The sequence below is a fragment of the Lacerta agilis genome, chromosome 9 (assembly GCF_009819535.1).
Source record: "Lacerta agilis isolate rLacAgi1 chromosome 9, rLacAgi1.pri, whole genome shotgun sequence".
Lineage (NCBI taxonomy): Eukaryota > Metazoa > Chordata > Lepidosauria > Squamata > Lacertidae > Lacerta > Lacerta agilis.
The window spans coordinates 64,197,173-64,203,172 of NC_046320.1; the positions used below are offsets into that span (position 1 = coordinate 64,197,173).

Below are 6,000 nucleotides of genomic sequence, written 5' to 3' on the forward strand. Positions count from 1 at the left end.
CAACTCCACAGTCTGCAACACCTACCTGTACTACAACAGGTGTTCGATTGTGGGTTGAAGATGTAAATCGCACTGATGCAAGACCAGTGGGTTCACCTTTTTGCTACCTCTTGCATTGGACACCCGTAAAGGATTGTGTGCAACTCAGAGAAGACCCACTGAAATTAATAGACTTAAGTTAACCAAGTCTATTAATACCTCAGAGTAGGACTAACGTTGGCTACAACTCCAAATTATTTTTCAAAAACAAAACAAACCCTGTTGATATTTTTATAGTCCTTGTGAAACCTCAGACCACAATATTGTTCTTGGTCAAGGAGACTGTGGTATACTTTTATCAACTACCAGACTTTTAGAAGACACCTGAAGGCAGCCCTGTTTAGGGAAGCTTTTAATGTTTAATAGACTATTGCATTTTAATATTCTGTTGGAAGCTGCCCAGAGTGGCTGGGGAAACCCAGCCAAATGGGCGGGGTATAAATAATAAAATTATTAAATATAACTATTTAAAGGATGTAAAAATCTGAGCTCATGTCTTGGAAAGGGTTTTTATTTCCATAGATCATATCAGCACTATGCTCTAACCAACTGAGCTATCCATTTTAATATTGTTTATTCTGTAATATGAGATTTTTTAAAATTTATTTTTTTAAAGAGACACTCTCTGTATTGCTTTGGAAATTGTAAACTGGGTGGGTTCACCTTTAAATGTGAACTCGATCAAAATTCTCCCTAGTCACAAGATACTTTGGGTGGAATTCAGCATGTCACTCTGACAAATGCTCCATCTGCACACACTTGTGCGATGGAACGATCCCTTCTCTCCTTCTCCGGCACACTCTTTTGGGGGTTCTCCTGACTCTCACCGAGCCAATTTGGATGGTACAAGTCCTTTCACACAGCCACTGAAGACAGTGGTGTAGAGTGGGTGGGTAGGTGGGGGGCCACAGGGCCAGCTGCCCCGGGTGCAAAATTTCAACACCCCTGCCCCAATACAGCTGCATGCTTCCATTGCTGGGCTCTCTTGAAAATGGCTTTTCCGTGTGAACCAGGAAGTGACCTCGCAAAACAATGGAAAAACTATTCTTATCTTGGCAGCTACGATCTCCTGGGTGATGCAGATGCTGTTAGGCAGTTGAAGTTGAATGTGCATGTGTACTCTGCCCATTTCCCTTCCACCCACCCCTCTGCACCGCCCCGGGTGCTGGCAACCTATGCTATGCCACTGGCTGACAGGGCCTCTTAAGTGACTCTCTCCCTTTGTTGCAGCAAATTAGCATGGCTACCCCTCTGACATTTGCTGTGTCCACAGCTGAGGCTCCTCCAGATTCCAGAAGATGTGGGAAGGGACACTTCAGCATTGGCAGCAAGTTCTCAGCTCTATAGTAACAGCAGCTGGTAGGAAGCCAGTGCGGTGCAGTGGTTAGAGCCATTCCAGACTACAACAGTCAAGACCTGGTTCAAATCCCCACTCGTCCATGAACCAATCACCTTATTCCACTGAAGACCACTTATTTCCTTGTCTCAGTTGTTTGCTGACCTGCCTTTTTTGGTATGCTGGCACCCAAAACCCAGATCAAAGTAAAAAACAGAATGGGCAAATGTTGCAATGAGTGCCATCCGGGAAGCTGCTGATAATCAATTGCATAAAGCAGGCTTTGCCAACCTTGTGCTTTCCAGGTATTTTGGACTACAGATCCCATCAGCCCATGTAGCACAGGCTGATGGGAGCTGTAGTCCGAAACATCTGGAAAGCCAAAGGTTGGTAAGGGCCAGCAAAGCAAACTTGCATCAGCTGTTTGAACATACAAAAGAAGGGTGATGATGGACAGGAGGGGGGTGGGGTAAAGGATGATTTAAAGGGGATTTTATAAAGGCTGACCACGGTACTCCGACACCAGAGGGGAAATGGACTTTGAGATGGAAGAAATACTTAGATATTTGTTAATATGTGTTGATTTTTTATATATTTGAAATTAGAATCAGAAGAAATATAGCCTACAGCATAACAAAGTTAACTGAAGAGAGGATATAAGAAGTGGAGATGTGGAATTTGATGTTTTATTTGATAAGAATAAGATTTAGGATTTAAAATATGTGGATTATAATTGTAAGATTAAGATTAGATATAAGAAAGTAGATTTTACAATGTTACAAAGTTACTAAAGAAGATTAGAAATGAACGCAAAAGAGAGGATGTGAGGAAGTTCCAAGCTAAGGATTATAAAGAGTATGAGGATGAGTAAATAATTGTTTTGTTTGGGTGTATTTTATGTGGTTTTTGTAGTGTATGTATTTGTGTTTTGTGTTTTTTTGTTATTAAAATCCAATAAATTCTTTGGGGGAGAAAATGAACATATCATCAGTGCTCTCATTCATTAGATTTTTTTGCCAATCAACCCAGATTTTCTCTGCCTTGCGTTTCTGGGTATCTGAGCAGACCACCCACTCACAGCAGACCCTTTTTGTCATGTGATGCTGTTTCCCTAGCTATTTAAAGCAGCTGGGACTTGTTCTGCTAAAACCGCAGAGCTGAGATTAGGCAGAAGAAAAAGTTGCTTGCTTGTTGGCCGGACTCCTGCAAGAGTTTCCCATGGATTGTGTGAGTTTCAGGTGCTCTCTGGTTGTTAGCATAGGAGACCGTTCGCAGGGAGGCTGCACTATAAACTGCTGGGACTGAGCAGTTCTAGAAACCTGAAAGTGTTAATAGGTAGCTTGTTCTTGCAGGAGAAGAGTTAGCATGTTTCCTAGATGACAAGTGTTGTTCTCGCTCAGGGGCGTAGCAAGGGGGGCGTAGGGGGCGGGCCGCCCCAAGTTCCATAATGGAGGGGGTGACAAATTATCAAGGAACAATTACTGCCCTACTAGGGCAGTTCATAAAAAAAACTTCCTTTAAAAAAATGCCTGCTCCGAAGGTCTTATCTTACTATACTAGGGATTACATAGCTATATATGACATTTCATGCATATCGGTTAATATCTTGACCCTCCTCCACCAAAATAGCTGTTCACTTGGCTGTTTTCCTATGTCATGAAGGCTGAAATTTTAATTCAGAGAACACTTACTGTTCCCAACACTAACCCTGTGGAAAGCCGTCTAATTAGACTTTAATTTGATTTTGAGATGTTTTTAGGAGGTAATTTAATTATTGTTTGATTTTATACCAATGTTATGTATCTGTTGTTAGCCATCCTGAGCCCGACTTTGGCCGGGGAGGGTGGGATATAAATAAAAGGTTTTTTTTATTATTACTTGTTATTATTCCTTTGTAAAAAATTTTTGCCCCCGGGTACCGATTTACGTTGCTACGCCCCTGTAAAGGAACTGTCGCAACAGGGTCCCCACTCATCACACGCAGGAAGGAGGAGAACCCTACACAATGGTGCGCAAGCCTTTATATAGACTTTTGAAATTGCCCACCCTGTAGCCCAAGACCATGTCACTAAAACACCATACATCACAGAAGGAGGTGGTCTACAGCAGAAATCCTGCCTGCCAGGATACCTGACAATGGTCACTGATTGCTCTACCTGGGCAGCCTGGTCATTCTTTTGTGATGGTAAATACTTTAGTTCAGGCTTCCTCAACCTCGGCCCTCCAGATGTTTTTGGCCTACAACTCCCATGAACCCTAGCTAGCGGGACCAGTGGTCAGGGATGATGGGAATTGTAGTCTCAAAACACCTGGAGGGCCGAGGTTGAGGAAGCCTGCCTTAGATCCTGAATCCAGATCACAGGCTCACCCTATTCAATACACAAATACGGCCCCTAAGACAGGATTTGTAAGCGGAAAGACAACGGGAAGGCTTTCCCCATTTGCCTCCCTTACTGCAGAGGAATATTTGAGGTCACTGGGAGAGTCAAAATGACTTCAGGATTGCTCTCCCATACTATTTCAGACACATGGTTAGTATATTTTAGATATGTGTGCATTTATGAATATTCATTCTATATTTGAGACCTTAAAATTCTTATAACAGTGTGTTCAAAGGGGAATGGGTTTGAAGTAAGGACGTCACAGAAAATGTGGAAACAAAATAAAATAAAATAAAAAATCCTTCCAGTAGCACCTTAGAGACCAACTAAGTATGTTCTTGGTACGAGCTTTCGTTTTATTTTTTATTTTGTTTTGACTATGGCAGACCAACACGGCTACCTACCTGTAACAGAAAATGTAGGTTTCGCAGAATGCATATTTGAATGAATAGGTCCAATTTATCTGTGGTGTTATTTATTCACAGTATTTTTACGTTGCCCAGTGATAGAGTTCTTGGAACAACCAACGCTGTCTTTTTTTAAATGAACAAGGAATAAAACGGGGGGTGGCGGAGGGAGGAAAACTCTGGAGGTACAGTGGAGTTCAGGCTTCTGACCCTAAGCAGCTAAGAAGTCCCGAGTCAGCTTTCCTACCCCTGCTGTAACAAATGAGATGTTACGCATGTGCTTCTCGTTTATTGACTCATAATAATTGACTTCCTTTTCTTCTGTATTGTAGGATTCCTGTCTGAACCTTGATGCATGGGATGAGTCTTGCTCCAGTTCCAAGACTGTAAGAGCACCAATCCCCCGCAGTTCCCCTTTCTCTGCTGAGTCCTGTCCATAGCTGTCAACTTTTCAAAACTTTTCTTGCGAGCAGTGCCGTCTTAAGGAGATTGGCCACCGTGGCGCAGTGATCCTTCCGGCACCCCCGACGTACCACCTCTCCGCTGCCTCCCTCTTGCGCTTGCCGCCCCTCGGGAGGGGGGGGTGGGCGAGCAGGGGATGAGGGGCGTGGCGCTAGAGTGGCGCGGGGCTCTGTGCGCCCTTCCAGTGCTCCTGGGACGGGAGGCAAGGGCGGCCGGCTCGCAGCCCACCCGAGACAGGCATGGGCGGCAGCGGCTGTGCCCGGCTGACAGCCCGCCCTTGGGGGCGGGTTGGGGATGGGGGCGGCCGGTATGCCGGTGGGCTCGATACTTCCTGCACCCCCATGCGTGCGGGGCGTCCGGGGGAGAGCGCTGGCAGTGCAAGTACCCGGCCACCTGTGGGGGCGGGGGGGGGAGGCCGCCAGCGGGGCTGCACTACTCCCCCCCGCTTGCTGCGCTCGAAGATGGGGCTGTGCCGCCGGCGCGTGAGTGCCCGCCCGCGGGGTTGGGTTGGGGAGGGGGCGCCCGGTATGCCGGCGGGCTCGCACCTGGGGGCCCGGCGCCCTGGTGCACCGCACCACCAGCCCAAATGGACGAGGCGGCCCTGCTTGCGAGGAATCCTATTCGGAATAAGGGAATTTCCCTTGAAAAAAGGGGAAAGTTTACAGCTGTGTTCCTGTCGTGCCAGCACTGCAGCTCAATTTGTGTCTGATTTCCCTTTCTGCAGAAATTGACCGCCACTGAATTTCAACTTGAGCACGGAGACACCGTTCAAGTGAAAGGGACGATCTTGCCCAATGCCAAAGAGTAAGGCTGCACAAGCTCCCCCATTTACTCCCCATCCATTGGGCTCCCACTGCTGGTTTGGGAAGCAGCGTTTACACTTGTGTTTCTGTATTCATCCATCCATCCATTTTTATAACACTCTGCTCTTATTTCCCTCCCCCCAATTTTTATTTGCCGCTTTCATTTTTACACTTGAAACAATAACAATACTTCAGTTTTTAAAAAGCAAAAGCAAACCACAATTAATATTGACTCCACTTCCACCCCTTCCATGCCTCATTTTGTTACTTACTTGTTCCACTGCATCTTCTAATTTCCCCCCTATATCTTATTCTTTCTCAACTTTGTCTCAATATTTCTTACTGCTGAATTTATTTTTTTTACTGTTAACTTTTCGATAGGTTTACGATACATTTCCAAATAATCTATAAAATATTTCCAATCTTCTTTGAATACATCTGTCTCTATCCTGTCATTCCTGTGTTTGGATGTGTTTTCGCACGATCCATCTTGGATCCAAATTCAGAAACAGAATGACCTAGCTGCATATTAAGCCTGAGAAGAGAATTCCCAGAGCACTGACAAACTTTTA

At 45.2% G+C, this 6,000-nt stretch overlaps 1 long non-coding RNA gene across 1 annotated transcript; it reads left to right on the forward strand.

Annotated features, from left to right (window-relative positions):
* The first annotated feature begins 2,511 nt into the window (after positions 1-2,511).
* On the forward strand, positions 2,512-5,431 carry LOC117052860. Its single transcript, XR_004427325.1, has 3 exons — positions 2,512-2,602; positions 4,496-4,549; positions 5,350-5,431. It is a non-coding gene; the product is annotated as an uncharacterized LOC117052860 (long non-coding RNA).
* The last annotated feature ends 569 nt before the right edge of the window (positions 5,432-6,000 follow it).